Consider the following 22037-nt stretch of genomic DNA (forward strand, 5'->3'; position numbering starts at 1 on the left):
AGAAGGTATTGACTATGAAGAGACATTTTCTCCTGTTGCCATATACACTTCTATCCGAGCAGTTTTGGCTATTGCAGCATCTAAAGGATGGAAAGTCCATCAAATAGATGTTAAGACCGCTTTTCTGAATGGTAAGATTGAAGAAGAAGTTTATTTGGAGCAACTTGAAGGTTTGTGATTCATAAGGCTGAATCACATGTCTGCAGATTAAAGAAAGCCCTATATGGACTTAAACAGGCCCCCAGAGCATGGTATGAAAGAATTGATCACTATCTCTTGGAATTAGGGTTTTCCAAGAATTAAGCAGATCCAAATCTCTACTAAAAAGTAATCAATGGTGAATTATTAATTCTTATTCTTTATGTTGATGATCTACTAATCACAGGAGAGGATAATCATATTTCTCGATGTAAGAAAGAATTAGCCTCCGAGTTTGATATGAAGGATTTAGGAATTATTCACTACTTCCTTAGATTGGAAGTTTGGCAGCAGGCAGATAGTATAATCCTTAATCAAAGAAAATACACCATTGATATACTCAAGAGATTTGGAATGATGGATTGTAGATCTATGACCACACCTATGGAGACATATTTGCACAAGCTAAAGGAAGTAGTTGCAGAATCAGAGTTTGCAGATTGTACCCTCTATAGATAGATTATTGGATCTCTGATGTATTTGGTAAACACAAGAGCTGATATATGTTATGTTGTTAATACATTGTCAATTTGTGTGCGAACCTAGGGAAATACATCTTGTTGCTACAACGCATATTCTGAGATATCTTCAAGGAATTATTGGTTTTGGTTTGAAATATAAACATGTAGACCTTGACTTACATGGATTCACTGATTCTGATTGGGCTGGAAGCATAGTTGACAGGAAAAGCACATCAGGATGTTGCTTCAGTTTAGGATCAGGAATGATCTCATGGATACGTAGAAAACAATCTTTAGTTGCTCAGAGTTCTACAGAAGTTGAATACATTATAGCCTCCATGGGAGCAAGAGAAGCAGTATGGCTTTGGAAATTGCTTGTAGGATTGTTTTTTCAACCCTTAAATCCTACTATCATCTATTGTGACAATCGGAGTTGCATCAAGCTTTCAATGAATCCAGTATTTCATGACAGGTCTAAACACATTGAGATTCCTTATCACTATGTTCGAGATATGGTGGAAAGGAATGTGATGCAACTGAATTATATTAGTACAGGTGATCAAATTGCAGACATTCTTACCAAGCCTCTCTCTAGGATCAAGATTGAGCACTTTGGAGATAAACTTGGTATGGTTGAAAATGTTATTTAATTTTGAGATAGAGTCATTTATTCTGATATACTAATATATTTAAGATGTTTAATGTGTAAACTCTTTTATTTGTCATGTGTGTGACTCCATGACTTCATGGGCCCCCTATGAACATTATTGAAGGGTGACGACTTCTCAATAATGAACACTTGTTTCAAATTGATATTGTAAGGTGACGATTTTACAATTATCAGTCTATCTATATCTTGATGGATATCATGAGACTTGATATCTGTGGACATGTCATGATAGTATATATGTCTGAGACATTATGGTAGATATCAATTGGTTGACATCATTAAATAAACCATAATTATGATAGAGATCTTCATGGTGAATATTATGGACATAATATTTGTGGACATGCCATGAATCATTATCAGTATGGTAGGCATCATGTGACTTGATGCTAGTGCACATACCTTACTTGATAACTATGAGTTATGGTGAGTATCATGAGACTTGATATTAATTGTTGAGCCATATCTTTGAATATCACTATGGTGTGATATCTCTTCTCTTCACAATCAATGGATGAATTGTGATGTTTTCCTCTAACATGAAATATGTCCTCCCTAGCTAAGAGGGAGTATTAATTCTTGTAACGTCGGTCGTACTATTTCCTATGCTTGAATTAATTACATGTTAACATATTCACATTAACAATAAACAATGAATACATATCGAATGAGGGTGGTTTCCATCGTCACACCCCTTCTTGATATCGGGTTGGGTTATACGATTTATCATAAATCGCGATAAGTCAAACAAATAATATGTTGGTTAACATGCGGTGATATGATGAGTGGTATGTAGGAAGAGATGTGTCTTCCCACGTGGGAAGACATATCTCTTCTCTACATACCCTCTCATTCATATATATAACATGCACACTATGGGAGGAGGACAATACCGAAATTGATAAGTGTTATGCTTCCGTTCCATTCACACTACTGCAATTCAAAGTAAATTTCAGACTATATCTTCATCTGTTCTAGCCTCTTGATCACATAATTTAAATAAACTTAACAAATTTTGCTGTGCAAAGTATGACACCTATGTATTTGATCTTCCCTCATCATGTGGATCAGTTAGCTTGCAGGATAATTGTGAATACGAATCTAAAGAAAGACTATTTAACTATGGTAATAATAACTATAATGAATCTAAAAAATGTGTATGTTGATATGATTTTAGACTTTCATTTCAATAAAAGACATAAAAACTAGTGATTGTGAGGTTCATCACAGCAATACTCCAAGGCAGGAAGTTTCAAATGCAAATTTGTCTGAGGGTGTACCCTTTGATTCAAATGAACTTCGTTCTAATTTTTTTTTTTGTAGACACGAATATGGATTTGAATAATAGATTAGATTGTGATTTAAAATCAGAAATGCACATTTCTTTTGAATCATGGGATGTTGATGATTTGAATATGTTAAATCTACGATTTGTTGATTCTAATGATGAAGTTTAGGGTTTACTACTATGTGAGCAAGCCACACGTGATGTTGAAGATGATATTTTTAAATCTAATGTTGAATTATTTGATAGTGCTAACATTGATGATAGAAGATGTCAAATGCAATTTGATTGGTCTTGCTTTCCGTTTCAGTTAGAGAGCTATCATTTAGTGAGTAACAGTGGGTATGATGAAGTAAAATGTCACAAGGAGTATGGGTCTAATTTGTTGGGTGGTTGTAACTTTTGTTTGTAATATGATGATAAAATTCGTCAGTGTTTACCTAATTTAAGAATGCTGCATGTTGTAGGCCGATGACTGATGTCAGTATGTTCTATCGCAAAAATTTCAATTCATATATCAAATTAATCTTCGTGCAACCTGATGAAAATCACTTGAGAGTTTGAGACAAGCAAGCATATGCCTTTCTTTTTTGGTGGCCTTGGGCCACCAATTGTGGCTTTATTTTTTAAACATACCAATGCAGGAATCACAATGCATGGACAATCCTGAAACATTTCTTTTCCATGCATAGTAGCGTATGATGCTCCCAGTTTTGGTTTCCCTTTTTGGGTGTCAGTTTTTGCTATATATCAAGTTGGTCTTCTTCTTCTAGAGATCCATATTATTGCTATACCTACAAGGGGCATACATCCCCCAATAAAGCCACTGTTGGTGCCTTCAAATTTCCACAATTTGCAATCTACTATTTACAGTCGAAAAAATGCCCCTACAAAATCTGTTTAAGTAGCCCACTTTGGAGACAAATAATTTGAAGACCTTTGAACTTCTTGAAAAACCTCTTGGGTATCATACTCACATGTCATAACTATGTTTGCCAATTTTTTGACTCCGATGACTGAGTTTCATCAATTTTTGAAGCACTAAGTTGGAGGCTATTGATGAAAATATGTCGTTTGCACACTTTCAAGTCTACGAAGTAGCCATCTGTTTGAATTAATATTTTACAACTGGAAGATCACCATGACAAATGGATTGGTATTATGCATTCCCCTAGAATTCATGTGCTCCTTGGTCAAGTTTCAAGGTCTCAAGATTGAGTTTGCTATTTTTTCCCAGCCAAAAGTAGAATCAGTCTAGCTATTTGCACTACTTGAAACTATCAAGAGGGTAAACTTGGGAAGGCGATATTTTGACACTTGTTGATCAACATGAGAAACCAATTTGTCAGTAGAATCATGCCACTTTTATATGCATTCTTGTCAGTTCTCGCAGTTATTGGACTTTGTTTGATATTTTTTAGGGCTCAAGTTTTTTATTGTTTGGACTATTTCTAGAACAACGTTTGGCCAAAATAGCTCAGATGGCCATCTTTGACAATGAATATCTCACACCTCATGATGAGTTTTGCAGAGCCATTTGTTGCCGTGAATTCTTGGTCAGATGTCTACATACTTGTCCAAGTTTTAGGGTTCCATGGAGAGATTTGGTTAGTTTTTTAAGACGGATTAAGAGGCTACCCAATTTGCAGAATATTCAAAATTAAGATTTTCACTTATCCATTTTGGTATGGCTCTCACATCTGGGAGTTTAATTTCAAAAGCCAGTGAAGGTGATGCTAGGAAGGTTACGAATCATTTATTGTAGAGTTGATTTAAATGTGTTGGCGAAGTAAAAGTAATTGCATAAATCACTTTTAAAAAATGTATGCAAAATTTAAAGAGGTAAATGGAATTAATCTGTATTGTCTCAAAGAGTGTACCGCCAACCCACAAGTAGAAATGGGAAATATGGTAGAAGTGTTGCAGTTGGGTGGGGGTATACCACTATCCCGTTGATGCACCTTGAAGAGGGGTGCGACTGTGCAATGAATGCATGAAACGTCATCTCATTGCAAGATATGCACAAAACAGACTTTTTGAAATGGCTTTAGAAACCTTCAAGCCAATGCAATCGGCAAGTGCAGAGCCCAAATCCAAAACCCCTGTTAGCATCGTCCTAGCCACACCATTATGGGCGTTGTTGATTAGGGAATGGATATGCATTATAAAGTTGAAGTACTCTGGTAGACATGCATATAGAATGATGAATCATAGATATAGCCTGTCAACCATTTGCATTATGTCACGGTAAAATGTGGATAAATTGTTTGGCATAATACCTACAAATGGATGCCAACTCATGGAATGCAATGATTTCCCAATATACAGAATGAATTTGTTGATTTTGTTTTTAAAATGTTAAGTCAAATGCAATCAACGGGAATAAAGTCAAGTGTATGGGCAGTTAAGAAGCATGGATAGAGTATGCAATTGTTTAGTAAAATGTCTCAAGGAATGTAGTCTGTTAGTAATAAGTATGCCATAGCATTAGGATATGCATAAAATAGAATCATTGGTATCATTGTTTTCTATTTTCCCTTGCACATAGAATGGTAACCTTGTCATAGGATATAAACATGTTTTAAATACAATGATAAGGGGGATTGTTTGTCTAACATAGAAGTTGAATATGCTTTGGTAAGATGTATGCAAGGGATAGAGGCCCTCAGGCTCTTTAAAAAATGTTATTTCAAGGAATGAAATGATGCCACAATACACACAAAATAGACTTTTTGATATCAAGTATATTCCACGGGGGCTTCACTAAATAGGCAATATTATATCACGTGCATTCATATTGGGGGGTTTAATATCCTAAAAATGAGGGTGCAATATATTGCCTATCGATGAAAATAGGGGTTTTTTGAATTTGGGCTATAAAAAAATGCAATATTTGGTAAAAATAGAGGGGCTTTTAATTTGGGATATGTATTGGGAGGGGATGAAAAAAAAGGAGTTTAGGGCAATATTTTTTGAAAATAGGGCGATTCTTTAGTATGCCATGAACACACATGATATAACCCAGATTCGCTAAGTGAAGCCCCCATGGTATAATCTTGACTTATCATTACAATTTATTTGTAATTGTGTAAATTTTTATGTAGGTTCTTTTCAAGGAAATGAATAAATTCTATGTGCAGGTTGTAATGAGCTGGAGGATGCAGTCTAGATTAACAAGTATGGTTGTGCAACAACATAAGGAGTTGTGTTAATGTCAAGAATTAATGCTAACAAATCCACTAATTAGAAATGATCTACAACTTGAATGTACATTCATAACCTTACCTTTGTCTCCACACCCATTGGATTAGCCAGTGCTGATCTATTAGATTCTTGAATTTGGTTCAAAAATATTTAATGATTTATAACTTTTTGTTTTTGTTGTTTCCTTTGTTTTTTACTAAGTTATTTTAGTTCTAGCATCTTCTCGATGTTCAAAGAAGATATAGGTTAAATTGGGAGGAGTTTTTGATAGTTATGATACTTAATATAAGTACAGATCCAATAGCCAACAAGATGAGAGAGGGGGGGGTGAATCATACAAACTTAATCATCCATAAAAACATCAAATTCAACCTCGGTAACATATATATCAGTCATATAACCAAAAGTGTCAAACATGCAATCTCAAAAGCATATGAACAATATAAACCTCATAACACCAGATTTAACGTGGAAACCCAAATAGAGAAAAACCATTGTGGGATTTCGGACCCACTAAGAAATATACTCTTCTAGAGTATGCTCGGTTAAAAGCAAATCCTGTTAAAGATTACAAACACATTGCTAGATGTGACCCGGTTAAGGGATTTCCCTCAGATCTGTTAGGATCTTCACTTTGTTAGAAGTGACCTTGTCAAAGGATTTCAAACACTCAATCAGAATGTCACCTTGTTAGAGGATTTACATATAAGACTGTTAAGTCCACTCGGTTAAGAGATTTCCTATCACTTTCACAAAATAACAGTAATAAAATCTGTCTACAACTTCACATCTAAAATGCTAAAGCAGATTCCTATTTGTTCAATACAATCTAGACATAGAACTAATCTTGTCTATCTGTTGGGCATCAATACTCTGTTATTCTAACAAGTCTTCAAGCTTCTGTGCTCGGTAATCACTATGTAGCATCCCTGTGCATACACTTGCCCGCATACATTGTTTATCAACAGTTTCCTATTTATAAACAATCTTATAACCGCTTAATCTCCTTGATCACATTTCCCATGATCAATCATAGCCATCAGATCTTCAATCTTGTCCAGGTTCATTGTATCTTTCGATCTGAAAACGTTTTACCCTGCCTTGGAACTTGTGTTAGGGTAATACAGTTCAATCTGAGCTGTAGAGCTTCATGCCGACTTTCCATTACCTTAGATTCGTTAACAAACTTCTTCCATGGCTTACCAATCATTGATCTGCTCCAGCTCATCAGCTTCTTTCATTAAATATCACATGTAAACATTTAATGCATTATGTTATAGCTTGGTGAATACTAAACTTCACTCGGTAGACATTCTGCCTTCATTAACCGATAGCAATAACCTTAGGGTTTACCGACTAGGTTCCTTAGGGTTTACCGACTAGGTTCTTTGCCTGATATCATAGTGTAGTATTAACCTTTACATTTTACAACATATGTATGATGTTAAAACAATCTAAAACATCAAGATCTCATCATTGTCTGACTCGGTAGAGTTGCCCATTGAATAACTTATCCCCTTATTCATCATATTCTTTCCCGTGTCTTTATCGACTTCTTTATAATCTTCATATCATACTTCTCAAGATATGGCAACATCATACTGAATTAGAAAATCAATTTCTTGGCATCAATGACAAAATAATAATATCAAGATAGTAAAACATCTTTAATCAGTTATGTCCATAATCATCAACAACCTTATCAATATCTTTATTGAAATGTCAACAATCTTTCATTGTCTGTAATAATGTAATATTGCCAACAATCTCCCCCTTGGCATTGATGACAAAACCAATTGATTTGACCTATAAAAGATTCAGATTGCTGTGATTCTAAAATGATTGAAATGCTCTCCCCCATACATCAGACTTCTCTTCTGTTTTCAGTCTTTATTTCAATTTGTAGTCTTCTCCCAGTCTTCTCCCATATATTAGTCTTCTCGGGTCTTCTCCTCCTTTGGTAGGTCTTCTCCTCCTTAGGTCTTCTCCTACTGTAGTCTTCTCCCCCTTTGACAACAATGTCAAAAAAAGAATAAAACTAAAACATATTTTCTTTCTTTAAGAAGTTATTTCCTGCTGTTGTGTATCAACTGAGTCTCAGTCAGAGCATTTGTCTTCAATTCTTGTTCTCTGTATAATTCCAGTAATAATTCCTGTACACTTTCAGAAAAACATTCTAAAGTGTTTCACTCCAGCATCAACTCCCCAAAAGATATTCAATAGAGTCATCGAAGTGATGCTTTCACCGAACTCGATCAATGAGTAGAAGATAGGGGTAGGACCCCTAACTTACTTTTGAGATATTCAAAAGTGTCCTTTGGTAATGGCTTGGTGAAGATATCTGCTATTTGCTCCTTTGTGCTAACATATTCCAACACCACTTTCTTCTCTTGAGCTTCTTCTCTAAGATAATGATATTTGATAGATATGTGCTTTGTCTTAGAGTGCATAACAGGATTCTTTGAAATATTAATGGCACTAGTATTGTCACATAATATAGTTACAGGCTCGGTAACTTGCTCATTTATATCTTCCAACAGTTGTTTGATCCATGCAATGTTGGTACAATTTAGTGCTGCAGCAACATATTCAGCTTCGACTGTTGATTGAGAAACACATCCTTGTTTCTTGCTAAGCCAACTCACTAGTCTTTCTCCTAAAAAGAAAGCTCCTCCACTTGTTCTTTTTCTGTCATCAATGTTGCTTTCCCAATTAGCATCAGTATAAACTTTTAAATTAAAATCATTTCCTTTCTGATATACTAAGCCATAGTCTTTAGTGCCTTTCAAGTATCTGAAAATTCTTTTGATTGTTGTCATGTGTGTTTCCTTAGGATCTGCAGAGAATCTTGCAACAATACCTACTGCATGTGTTATATCTGGCCTGCTGTGAACAACATATTGCAACTTTCCAATCATATATCGGTAAAGTGTCTCATCAACAGATGCAGATTCATCATTCTTTGATAGATTATAGTTGGTAGTCATAGGAGTACTTACTGGTTTTGAATCCTCCATTCCAAATTTCTTCAAGATTTCCTTTATGTACTTGGATTGAGTAATGAAAATCTCATTTTTCATTTGCAGTATTTGTAAACCTATAAAATACTTTATCTCACCGATTAATGACATCTCAAATTCTTTGCTCATTTCATTTCCAAAGTTCTTGCATAAAGAGTCATTTCCACAAAATATAATATCATCAACAAATATGGCTGAGATTAGTATTCCATTTTCATCATTCTTCATGTACATGTTGTTGTTCTCACTTGTCCTTATAAAACCAATCTTAATCAAATAAGAGTGCAATCTTTCATACCATGCTCTAGGTGCTTGTTTCAGACCATATAAAGCTTTGTTCAATTTACATACCTGATCTTTATTATTGTCTTCAACAAATCCTTCAAGTTGTTCAATGAAAACTTCTTCTTCTAATATTCCATTCAGAAATGCAAATTTGACATCCATTTGATATACCTTGAAGTTCTTGAAAGCAACATATGCCAACAATGTTCTTACTCCTTCAAGTCTAGCAACAGGTGCAAAAGTCTCACCATAATCAATTCCTTCTTCTTGGGCATAACCTTTGCAAACTAATCTTGCTTTGTTCTAAATGACCTCACCTTTTTCATTTAGCTTGTTTCTGAAGATCCACTTTGTATCGATTACATTTTTGTCCTTCGGTCTTGGGACCAGTGTCCATGTGTCATTCTTCTTGATTTGATCAATCTCTTCTGTCATAGCATTTATCCAATCTTCACTATTAAATGCCTCTTTCACTATTCTCGGTTCAAATTCAAATATCAAACATGTGTTCTGTCTCAGTTTGTTCCTTGTCATCATTGGATCATCCTTATCTCCTATAATCTGACTTGGTGCATAGTGTCTTCTGACATACTTGGCTAATACAGGCTCGGTAGGCTCTGTATGATATTCTTCATCACTCGGTAACTAGATATTTTCTTCATTTTCTTCAACAGTTTTCTCGGTAGGACTTCTCGGTTGCACATAGACAAATTCATCATAGTCTTCTGGTTCTTTGAAATTTCCTTCATCATTTCTTTCTGCAAATTCATCAATTTTCACATTTGCACTTTCTACTATTTTGTTAGATGATTTGATTAGACATTTAAATGCTTTGCTTCTAGAAGAATATCCTAGAAATGTTCCTTCTTCACTTTTCTGATCAAACTTGCCATTTCTATCATCTTTATGAACATAGCATTTACTTCCAAAGATTTTAAAATAACTTACATTAGGTTTCTTGCCATACCAGATTTCATAAGGTGTCTTCAAAGTACCTTTCTTCAATTGAACTCGGTTCAAGGTGTAAAAAACTATGCTTATTGCTTCTCTCCAAAATGTTTGTGGAACTTTCTTTTCAATCATCAGTGTTCTAGCACAATCCACAATAGATCTGTTTCTTCTTTCAGCTATTCCATTCTGCTGTGGAGTTCTCGGTGTAGAGACTTGTCTTTTAATACCATGATCATTGCAAAATAAGTTGAACTCATAAGATGTGAACTCTCCTCCTCTATCTGATCTAAAACATTTCAGTTGTCTTCTTGTTTCATTTTCAACTCTAGCCTTGTACCATTTAAACATTTGAAAAGCTTTTGATTTTTCTTTTAAAAACATTATTGACATCATCCTTGAATAATCATCCACAAATAATATGAAATACTTATCACCATAATAACTTTGAACTTTCATAGGACCACAAAGATCAGTGTGCACAAGATCTAAAATTCCCTTAGAAGTGTAGGACTTACTTGTAAAGCTAGATCTTGTCATCTTACCCATCTGGCATCCTTGACACATAGCATTCTCAGGTTTTTCAAGACTCGGTAGACCGCTTACTCGGTGCTTCTTACTTATTTTGATCAGATTATCAAAATTAACATTACAAAACCTTTTATGCCATAACCAGGTATTATCAATCTTTGCATGCAAACACTTATTGTGAGTTGAGTCAAGGTGAAATGTATTACCTTTTGTTTGTGCCCCGGTAGCAGCTAACTTTTCATTCTTGTCATGAACTTTGACAATTCCTTTCTGAAATTCTATTCGGTAACCTGTGTTGTTTAGCTGTGCTACACTCAACAAATTGTATTTCAAACCTTCAACCCAATAAACATCATTGCATCTTGCATTATCAAGAAGTGTTATGGATCCTTTACCTCTTACCGGACATGGTGCATCATTACCAAATCTAACATAGCCTCCATCATAATCTTCTAACATAACAAACTTGTGTTTATCTCCTGTCATATGATGTGAGCATCCACTATCTATAATCCAAGAATCATTAGTGTTTATGTGAGATATTAGGGCTTTTTCTTCATACCTTTCTTCATCTGATCCATCCTTGATAGCCACATAAACAACTTCCTCTGTATCAGTCTCATCTGATTTATCATCGCTAGATTCCTCATCAGCTATTAAGCATGTCTTTCTATCTCTTCTTCTGAAGTCTCGGTGTCCTTTGTAATGATTATCTTTATGTCTGTCATCTCGGTAATCTCTCTTTTCAGTGAAATCTTTGTCAGGACAGTTAGAAGCCATATGTCCAATCTTATCACAATTGAAACATTTCAAAGGTAGTTTTCCTTTATACTTACCTTTGCCTCTCGGTAACCTTTTGGCCAATAGTGCTTCAAACTCTTCTTGCTTTCTGATTTCTTCATACAGTTTGTGTACCTCCTCCATGTTCTTTCAAAATCTTTCACTTGCTCCACTATGATCTCCTTCAGAGTACTTATACTTTCTTTCATTGTAATCATTAGATTCATTCAGATGAAAATAACTAAATGTAGATTCAACTTTATTTACCGATGACCCACTCTTATCAAAATTACTTAACTCAAATGCATGTAGCTTACCAATAGTAGCATCTAAGGAAATTGGCATATTAGGTACAGACCTCAATTCATTGATTGCAGAGACTCGGATTGCATAGGTAGGTAGAAGGGTTCTTAACAACTTACTTGTCACATCCTTTTCTTCAATAGTTCCTCCTGCTCATTTGATTTGATTTACAATCTCCTTTAGTCTTGTACTGTACTGGGTTATGTTCTCACCTTCATTCATCCTCATAGATTCAAGTTGTCCTCTTAGACTATCCACTTTTGCTCTTTGAACATGTTCATCTCCTCCATATACATATATGAGCTTAGTCCACATTGCCTTTGCATCAGTACATCCTTCTAGATCATTAAACTCTGAATCAGTCAATGCAGATGTTATTTCAATCATTGCTTGAATATGTTCTTGCTTCGCCTTTATATCTTCCATAGTTAATGGATAGGTGCTCGGTGCAACAAAATCATTCTCCAGATAGTATATAGCATATTCTCCAACTCCTGATAGATGTAGCTTCATCCTTTTCTGCCATGTAGAGAAACTTGACTTATTCAGCTTAGGTGCATCCCTCTTATACATCTTTGGATCTTTAACTCAAGTGCCTTTAAAATTTCCTTTCGGAGTCCAAGGCTCTGATACCAATTGATAGTTATGATACTTAATATAAGTACAGATCCAATAGCCAACAAGATGAGAGGGGGGGAGTGAACCATACAAACTTAATCATCCATAAAAACATCAGATTCAACCTCGGTAACATATATATCAGTCATATAACCAAAACTGTCAAACATGCAAGCTCAAAAGCATATGAACAATATAAACCTCATAACACCAGATTTAACGTGGAAACCCAAATAGGGAAAAACCACTGTGGGATTTTGGACCCACTAAGAAATATACTCTTCTAGAGTATGCTCGGTTAAAAGCAAATCATATTAAAGATTACAAACACATTGCTAGATGTGACCCGGTTAAGGGATTTCCCTCAGATCTGTTAGGATCTTCACTTTGTTAGAAGTGACCTTGTCAAAGGATTTCAAACACTCAATCAGAATGTCACCTTGTCAGAGGATTTACATATAAGACTGTTAAGTCCACTCGGTTAAGAGATTTCCTATCACTTTCACAAAATAACAGTAATAAAATCTGTCTGCAACTTACATCTAAAATGCTAAAGCAGATTCCTATTTGTTCAATACAATCTAGACATAGAACTAATCTTGTCTATCTGTTGGGCATCAATACTCAGTTATTCTAACAGGTCTTCAAGCTTCTATGCTCGGTAATCACTATGTAGCATCCCTGTGCATACACTTGCCCACATACATTGTTTATCAACAGTTTCCTATTTATAAACAATCTTCTAACCGCTTAATCTCCTTGATCACATTTCCCATGATCAATCATAGCCATCAGATCTTCAATCTTGTCCAGGTTCATTGTATCTTTCGATTTGAAAACATTTTACCCTGCCTTGGAACTTGCACATTCACCTTGGAACTTGTGTTAGGGTAATGCAGTTCAATCTGAGCTATAGATCTTCATGTTGACTTTCCATTGCCTTAGATTCGTTAACAAACTTCTTCCACGGCTTACTAATCATTGATCCGCTCCAGCTCATCAGCTTCTTTCATTAAATAGCACATGTAAACATTTAATGCATTCTGTTATAGCTCGGTTACAACTCGGTGAATACTAAACTTCACTCGGTAGACATTCTACCTTCATTAACCAATAGCGATAACCTTAGGGTTTACCGACTAGGTTCTTTGCCTGATATCATAGTGTAGTATTAACCTTTACATTTTACAACATATGTATGATGTTAAAACAATCTAAAACATCAAGATCTCATCATTGTCTGACTCGGTAGAGTTGCCCATTGAATAACTTATCCCCTTATTCATCATATTATTTCCTGTGTCTTTACCGACTTCTTTATAATCTTCATATCATACTTCTCAAGATATGGCAACATCATACTGAATTAGAAAATCAATTTCTTGACATCAATGACAAAATAATAATATCAAGATAGTAAAACATCTTTAATCAGTTATGTCCATAATTATCAACAACCTTCTCAATATCCTTATTGAAATGTCAACAATCTTTCATTGTTTGTAATCATGTAATATTACCAACAGTTTTTTGGCATTGCCTCTATGTGTTGGGATGAAGATATTTTAAATTATTTGTTCTTGGTTGAATTCAATGTAATGTGATTATGCTTGAACTTGGTAGATTGTGAAACACTCACTTCTCTTATGTTTGAGAACCATCAACATTGATACGTCTGAAATCTAGTGTCCATCATATGTTTATCATTTAAGCAAGCCTTCATATAGGAATACCTTTCTGAGCCTTCTCGAGCTTGAAGTGCAGAAGGCCTTTAGTGCCTTGTTTGTTGGCCTTTCTTGTCCTTAATTTGTTGATAGTGTTGTTCCAATATCCTAAATTCCTAATCTCATGGTTTAGGTATTGTGCATCTCCTTAGGATTGATGATTGCAATAAAAAGATCCAATAGAAATAATGGTAGACTTAATTTTTAAAGGTCTTTGCAATAATATAATAAGTAATTTAAGAAAAAAAATTGTAATGAAAAAATAAATAAAATTAAACTTAGAAAATGAATAATATAAAATTAATGCTAAGGAATTGTAATTGAACATTAATTTTATTGTAAACTAAAATAAAGGTTAATATTATAATTACAAACTTTCAAAATAATTACGAGAAACTATAGAAGTTGTGACAAGGGGAAGGAAAAGAGGAAATGACTATAAAAAGGAAGAAAACACGGATAAACTAATACAAATAAAATAATTTAAGTTAATAGATAGTAGTTGATCATCTCTTGAAATTGATGGGGATATTGGGATAAGATATAGTAGTCCTAAAACAAAGGTTGGGGGAGAGGTTTTTTAAGGCAAGGCAAAGAGAATGAATAATGACTAATGAAAGGAGTAAGAAAGAGAGATGTGACCATGGAAGGGGAAGACTGGTTGATTCAAAACTAGGGGATAGAAGAGGGGGATGGGTAATTAGCTTGAGAGGAAATTAATAAAGGATTCCAAATAGGCCTCGGGTTAAACCCATCATCTGAGTTTATGCTGGTAGGTTTATTATTTATAAAAAGTAGCTTCTTTAAGGTTTTTCTTGAAGATGATATATTCCTTGACTAGGGCATATGTACCCTCCAAGTGAAATAGTGCTTTTTGTTATGAAAGTTCTCTACAAGGGCCAATTTGCCAATCCTTTCATGCTTGTTGTTATCAAAATTCTCCTTTGATTCTCATGTAGATAGAACAATTAATATTCTAGACTCCTAAGTTCTGAAGATTGGATTTTTAATGGACAAGGCAATATTTCTAATTGCAGTGATTGGTTTGAAGACACAAGTCCTTTTTTATGAAGGATTTTGGAGATATTATTAGAGATGCTTTACGTGTAAGGAAGGGTGTTATTGTAAAAAACATTACAATCATGAATTTTTAGTTTAGAATTAAGATGGGCTATGGATTTCTTAAGAGATCTTGGCGATATTCTTATTATGGTACCCATTTAATTTGAAAACCTTATAGAGGTGTGAAAGTTCTTGGTTAATATGAACATGATCATTAATGCTAAATGCCCTAGTGTCAACTTCCAGTGTTTAGGACACTCACCTTTTTGGTAAGGTGGTGATTTAAGGAAGCATGAATGTGGAGGTTCATGTGGGTGGACTTATTAAAGATGTTCTAACCAAGAGAACTAGCTTATTTTTAATGTGAACGATATTCAAGAAAGAGAGCTGGTCATTGGTTTTGAGTCCTTTAGTAAACTTGACGTAGACAATAATAATGTTAAGGTGAAAGTAAAACATTTCAAGTTGATCATGACCATGGGGCTAACATAAGTTAGTGTTGTCCATCATTTTTGTTTAATGGGGAACATGTTAATGGTTAGCTCTTCAAATTATACCATGTTCAAATTAGTAATGATTGGAGATAATAGGGTCCCATGAAAACCCCATTAGATTGTTCATAGAATACATCTAAAGGAGTGTGAAGAACATGGACTTTAAGAACAATGCAACCAAGAATGCAATTTCCTCATTCGTCCTCTATCCAACTAACTCAATGGAGATTTACAAAGGGAATTTAGCAAAGAGAGATACCCCATAAAAGCGTACAAGAATGCTATCATCATCAACCATTTTTATTTGAAGAAATCATCAAATTAGATAAAGTCTTTGATGAAAGACGAAGACTTCTCAATTGGAGAGTAATCAACTTGGAGAAATGGACAACAAGATTGTAAGTAGGAAAATTTGAGGTGTCAATGTTAAGCATAAGAGGAGTGTACCACTCGTGAATCTTTGGCATACCATAAATGTTTGGGATGATTTATTTAGTGGGCATGAGATACTTTTGGGTGTTATCATCATAGGGGGATTGGGCAATACCACTTTTCATTTGCTTAAAGCTTTTTATAAATTGGATTGTAGGATAGGATTTTATAGCTTTCACCATTGTTTAGGTATTTGAACATTTTTGTGGTAGACTAACTTGCTCATGTGACTATGGTGTTCCCCTTGCCCATGTTTTAACAATTTGGCAATGCTATATTTTAAGTAGCCTCCAAAAAGTGATAAGCTCATCTTTAGGAACATTCCACTTGGAAGGTTTAGCATCCTCCAAAACAGTAGCAAAATCTTACTTAACTTGATCTATTGCAACATCAAATAACCATCCTACAACATTTTCAATTTCAATTAGAAAATCTACTTTAAGATGGAGAATAGGATAATAGTGCATCCAATGTCTCTCTTTTGCAAATTAAGGATGAGATGTTCATATCAAGATTTTCCATTGATTATAAATTATTCTTATTATTGAAAGATAAATTTATTAAGTGAAAAACTTGAGATTCAATTTTGTCAACTCTTAAAGAAATAAAAAAAAATGACTATAGAAACAAAAGAATCAATAGATTGACCGTGAAGAGTGCAAGAAAGGGCTACGAATCCCTTTCGACATTTGTGGGTCGTTGGCATTTACTAAAGGCGTGAGCAGCCAGGAGGGAGTATGTACTTTAAAGGCTGGACTGAATCCCAATCTGTGCTTGAAATCTTTAATTTGGGCGCCAAATATATGCATCGACTCCCTCTGCCTTTAAAGCCATTCTCTCAATCTCACATCATCCTAATCTAAGATACTTTGATTTGCAAAAGAATTCTCTTTCATCAATCCAGGTCAAGTTTTCTTCGTTGAATTTTTTAGTATTGCTACCTTCCTGCTTTAAAATGGAAGACAAGAGCTCTCAAGGCATGGCGGACAAGAGCTCTGAAGCCATGAATGTACGATTTCTGATAAATACTAGAACTCAACGCATCGTATATGCAGAAGCGGGTAAAGAGTTTGTTGATTTTCTGTTTAGTTTTCTTTCCATGCCCATCGGTTCTATCCTCAAATTACTGTATGCATTGGAATCCAATAGAAAAATTGGCTCTGTATCCAATCTGTATGATAGCATGGAAAAATTGTCCTCTTTGTTTCTGATCACGGATAAATCCCAACTGCTTGACCCCAAATTTATAACTCCCTACTTTAATAACTCTCTGAGTATTGAAGGTGGAAAATATTATGTTTGTAGTTACCTTATCGGGAGGGGTTCTTCTTCTTCGTGGGTTTATGATAGTGACGGGGGTATGAGCACAACTCACAATATCAGCACCAGCAAGACAGATATTTGTATCTGTGGAAAACCTATCAACCACCTCGTTGAGCTGCTGCAGAATACCAATACCAGCGGAAGTAGCAGCCAAACTGCAGGGCAAGGGCAAGGGCAACGGAAGAGCAGTTATGTGAAAGAAATGCTTACATTTATAATAACTGACGACTTGACGATAAAAGGGAGTTCAACTATCACCAGTATAACGTTACTCAATCAGCTCAATATTAAAGATTTGACAGATCTTGAAGAGCGGACTGCAATTGTTGATCGCAATAAGGTGAGAGGTTTCTATTTTTATTTATTTTTATTGATAATAATTGATTTTATTAAGAAAGCGGGTTTTAAACTGGTCCAAACCAGTTGGGGTTACATTCAGGCAGTCCCTCTCCATAAGACTGACCAGAAACAAATTAATGATTACATTGGTGGTTTAACACCCCTCCTCCTAGAACCCAGTACCCTACTCTCATCTCTCATCTCTCATCTCTGACCTTCACGTCCTTCTTCCTTTTTCACCTCAATACATCCTTCCTCCCTCCCTTGCATTCTCCAGCTACATCAAATTGGAATCGCCCAACATTATCCTCCCCCCTTCCTCAAGACATGGTCGACCAGATTGGTTCATAGCAATTACCTCTATGGCAGACCCCAACTTGAAACATCTTTCATTGCATCCTCGTGAACCCCTGCCTTACTCTGCTTTGCTTCCCCATTATTTAAAGAACCTGAACTACCCTTGAACTCTGTCTCCTTGTCATTGAGAGCATTCTGCTTACCACACGAATCTTGGGGAGTGTTGTCATTCACCACCCCCTTCTCTACCGTCTACTAGTGAGGAGCCACCTCCTTCCACCACGAAGCTGGTCGCTTTACCCTACGCCTGTCACAGGCAGTAGCATCTCTTGCATCTAAAAGGAACCCCTTCAAAGTCCACCGGCTGAACCCAGCTGCCTCTTGATGATTTCAGAGAGATCTCCAAAGGAAGATCTTTGGATACATCCATCTCAATGAGAATCTGGGCAAAAGTAGTATGCATCATCATCAGTCATCAGAAAATTACCTAAAGAGTTACAGATAGCCTCAGGAATCAAACGAAAACTGCATTGGCAGATTAGGAAGCCTGACCCAAATAGGAATCCAATCAAAAGATTCCAGAAGTGGATTTTAGTTTTATTTCAATCTTTTGGGGCAAATTTATTGTGGATTTTATTACTGAATCAATTGTGGTAAAATGTTAAACATTTTTTTAGGCACTGGAGATTTTGGAGACATCTTTGATTTCCACAACTGTGTTGAACGATGTGTTTGCTGCTGAGTTTTCCCTCTCACGCAAGGTAAAATTAATTACAGCAGATCATCATTTTCGTTTGCTAATCACTCTATGTGATAATATTTCGCCTGTAAAATTTTATCTCGTGTTGCAGGCGTGCGTAGAAGAATGAGCTTTATCATGGATGCCATGAGACTATAGTTGCAGACAGTGAAGTGCATCACGCTTTAAAAACATGGGATTTTATGAGCAATCGTAAAAATAGGAGTGATCTGTCTGTATTCTCTTTGGTAGCATAAGATAGTTACTTAAAAGCTTGTTTTTCCTGATAGTAAGCTATCAACAGCAAGACAGTGCACAGTAGTATGGTTTCTCCATGTTTTTTTCTAATGAATCTTTTCGTCCGTTGCTGTTCCAACTATGGGTAGCTTGTAAAATGTTACATATTCAATAATATAAGTGTTGCTTAAATATAATAATTTTATATGTATTTGTACATGTAATTACATGTATTATATATTTGTTAATCAAGGAAAAAATTGTTTTTAAAATTCAGTAAGAATAGGGGAAAGGATTCAGTAGTTGTGCACTCTAACTTCGTGCTTCTCAAAATCTTACTTGGAAATTTCAAATCGCTCCGATTTTTTTTTACATCAGCTTACTTGGCAAGTCCCCTGCTTATAACTAAGGTTTTAGGGCCACATCATCAAATATGATGCCACATCAGCATGCTTTTTGCAAAGGTGTCCAAAACAGCCCCCCAAAAAGTGAGACCAATAAACGTGCAAAAGAGACCCCAATAGTTGTGCAGCTGACACGACATCACCTGATTGGTTACTTTTTACAATATTAGTACATTTCTTAACAACTATTGGTACACACAATAGGTTTTCTTTGTTCAATTTTTGGAACAAAAGGTATCAACAACTTTCACAACAATTGATACATGCTCAACCATAGATGAAAAACTCGGATTTTGCAATAACTCGGCAAGGCCAAAAAATTTTAAAAACTTGGGACTCGCCAAAACTCGGCAATTTTATCGAACATTTGAAAATACATTTTTTTTATATATATAATTCAAAAACACACATTTACACCAAATTTGTATAACATATATGATTTCCATGATATATAAATCAAATTTTTTTGGTAATACATAGCAACAAATGCAAGTATCATAGCATAAACCAAAAACCAAGTGCAACATATGTATAAGAGTTCAATACATATCAACGTATCATAGTGACAGTCTCATAGAGTTATAGAGTCATAGACCACAAAACAAGAACCTCTGAAATTCTGATTACATATCAAGTTCAAAGTTTGGTATCAATGAAATTATGAAAATAAGAAATCATAAATTGCGTCTACGACTAAAGCTCAAAATAGATTGTGGCCTCTGGGTGGGTGGTGCTGAAGTAGTGGCAACATCCTCAACACTAACAGGTGCCTCTTCTGCATGATCAACCTCCTGCTCCTCCTCACGTGCTGCCACTTCCGCATCCCATTCCTCTCCTGCCCTCTCCAACTCACTCAGCTGCTCATTAGTAAGGAATGGATCCAAATCATTATCAACATCATCAGGAGAAGCAACCCATTCTGCTGCATATGGATCAATGTCATCCAAGTCAAGTGCTTCATGTGAATCTTGCCCTAGCACCTTCTTCTCATGTAATCGAATGTTGTACCGCACATAGACAAGATCATTCAAGCGTTGTTGAGTCAACCTATTGCGCTTTTTTGTGTGGATGTTCTCAAAAACACTCCAGTTGCGCTCACAACCAGAAGCACTACAAGGCTGTGATAATATGCGGATGGCAAGCTTTTGAAGATTAGGCGTTGTGGCACCATAATCTTCCCACCACAAATCTGCAAGGATACAAAATGTGATTTATAACTTGTAAAGATTTCAATAATCTTAAAGAGAGAAATAAATGGTAAAAATTAAACATATGTTTTTTTTTACCTGGTCGTAAGGTGGCTCTCCTACGTTTGCAATCAGGTGAAGAAAACAATTCCCCTAAGGCCTTCTTATAACTCTGCAACTCATCAAGTATCAGGTCTCGAAGGATCTCATCATCAACTAATCTCCGAATGCATGTGTCAAGGCCAATTCTAACCTCTGCATTTGCTTTGAAACTCGGAGAGTAAAAAAACTTGGGATTCAAGAAGTAGGCAGCAGCATGAATATGTTGGTGGAGTTGATGGTTCCACCTCCGATCAATTATGCGCCATATGGGTTCATACTTGGTCTTGTTTGACCCATACAAGTGTTGAATCGCCTCTTTGGCCTTATCCATGGCCTCATATAGATACCCCATGGAGTTATGATCCCCATCCACCATTCGTAGCACCCTCACCAACGGTTCCGACACCTAGATATAAAAAATCTAACAAAATCAGCAGATTGAAATATTAGAAAATTAAATAATAAATCATCAATTAAAGTTTCAAAACTTACATTGATGATCTCCTCCACCATCTTGGCAAAATTAGTATCAAAAATGGCAATCACAACCTTCTCTGCTTCAGGTTTTGTAGCATAAGGACTCCCCAACCATCTTTCACTCACGAACATCCGCTTCAGGTTGGGCAATGTAGCAAGTATGCTCTGCAAGGTGAGGAAATTGGTAGCAAAGCGTGTGACCCCCGACTGCACAAGATCCTTACCTTCAGTGTGTTCTCTCATAAGATTCAGGACCCATGTGTGATTGTAGATGTATTTGGTGATATTCCTTCCATCTTCAACCAATTTCTTTACCCAACTTAGTTTCCCTATGTCCTCAAGGAGCAAGTCAAGACAATGGGCAGCACAAGGGCTCCAAAATAATGTCGGATGTCTAGCCATTAGAAGTTTGTCGGCTGCCACATATGCAGCTGCATTATCAGTCACAACTTGGATGACATTCTGCACTCCCACATCCATCACCACTTCATCCAACATGTTGCACAAGGTCTCCGCATTCTTCACTTCATTGGAGGCATCAATTGATTTTAAAAATACTAACTGTCCTCCTGAAGCAACTAGAAAGTTGATGAGTGTCCTGTTCCTACCATCTGTCCATCCATCAGAAAGAATGGTGCAGCCATTCTTTTCCCAAATAGTCCTTTGCTCTTCCACTAATGCATGAGTGTTTTGGACCTCATCCTGCAATAACGGTCCACTTACCTCGTAACGGCTTGGGGATTTGAACCCCTTACCTGCCACAGTCAACGCGGTGACCAATTGGTCCCAAGATGGACTAGAAATAGCATTGAACGGAACATCGTTGTAGATAAAAAATCTAGCACACGCCACCTTGGCTTGTTGGTGAGCCTCTTTATTCCATGCAGTGCCAAGCAATCCAGGTTGTGCACCAGGAG

General features: G+C 35.8%; 1 non-coding gene across 1 annotated transcript in view; it reads left to right on the forward strand.

Annotated features, from left to right (window-relative positions):
• LOC131046275 (uncharacterized) overlaps positions 1-19155 on the forward strand; it is a 95321-nt gene extending 76166 nt beyond the window's left edge. The window contains exons 4-6 of the transcript XR_009359391.1: positions 16803-17678; positions 18652-18735; positions 18826-19155. This is a non-coding gene — a transcript (uncharacterized LOC131046275). The remainder of the gene's footprint in view (positions 1-16802; positions 17679-18651; positions 18736-18825) is intronic.
• The last annotated feature ends 2882 nt before the right edge of the window (positions 19156-22037 follow it).

Source organism: Cryptomeria japonica, chromosome 2 (assembly GCF_030272615.1).
Source record: "Cryptomeria japonica chromosome 2, Sugi_1.0, whole genome shotgun sequence".
NCBI lineage: Eukaryota > Viridiplantae > Streptophyta > Pinopsida > Cupressales > Cupressaceae > Cryptomeria > Cryptomeria japonica.